The 896-nt window shown below is 37.5% G+C and overlaps 1 pseudogene; it reads right to left on the bottom strand.

Moving 5' to 3' along the window:
* Nucleotides 1–234: 234 nt before the first annotated feature.
* Nucleotides 235–687, bottom strand: LOC105506424 (annotated as a pseudogene).
* Nucleotides 688–896: the final 209 nt, after the last annotated feature.

The raw sequence follows: 896 nt of genomic DNA, 5'->3' as shown, positions 1-896 counted from the left end.
AGAAGGGCTTAGATGTATCTAGAGTAAGCCACATGCAACGTGTTACTTGATCAACTTTCTAAAATAAGTTTTCAGAACAATGAGGTAAGAGAGAAAAACATGGGGGAATGGAGTCCTAGTTACTATGCATGCATTTTTTTGACAGTAGGAATAAACCTTTTAGAGATAATTTATAAACAAAGAAAATGGCAAATAATTTTGTACAAGAAATATAACATATTCTGTACAAGGTCTTCACTTTGCTGTCATCATTTGTACAAGCTCTTCATCATTTACTTGACCATCACCATCAATACCTGCTTCCCTGATCATTTCATTAAACTTGTCATCTGTTAACTTCTCTCCAGGGTTTGTCATCACATGGCGGAGTTCTGCTGTACTGATATAGCCATTGCTATCCTTATCAAACACATGGAATGCTTCTCTAAGTTCTTCTTCACTTTGTATGTTTTTCATTTTTCTTGCCATCATTGTCAGAAATTCAAGAGGGTCAATTGTGCCCTTACCATCAGCATCTACTTCATTAATCAAGTTCAGTAACCCTGCTTTTGTGGGATTCTGCCCAAGAGACCTCATTATCATTTCCAATTCCTTTGTTGTTATAGTTCCATCGTCGTCTCCGTCAAATAGTGAAAAAGCTTCTTTGAATTCTGGAATCTGCTCTTCAGTCAGTTGGTCTGCCATGCTGCTAGTGCTACCGATTTCCAAGATGTGACCACAAAACCACTTCCGTATCTTCATTCTCACCCATGAAATCTCTACCCTGGGGCATGTCATTTGCCTTCTGTTCTCTTCAACGTGTTCATAACTAAAATGGAAATATACCCACTCTTCCTTTCTCAAGGAAATGCTGTTGGGAAAATGTAAGACATCTTATCTACAAGTAAATATACATT

This window comes from Colobus angolensis, unplaced genomic scaffold (genome assembly GCF_000951035.1).
Source record: "Colobus angolensis palliatus isolate OR3802 unplaced genomic scaffold, Cang.pa_1.0 Scaffold1, whole genome shotgun sequence".
In the NCBI taxonomy this organism is placed as follows: Eukaryota; Metazoa; Chordata; class Mammalia; order Primates; family Cercopithecidae; genus Colobus; species Colobus angolensis.
This window is presented reverse-complemented; position numbering and strand designations above follow the sequence as displayed.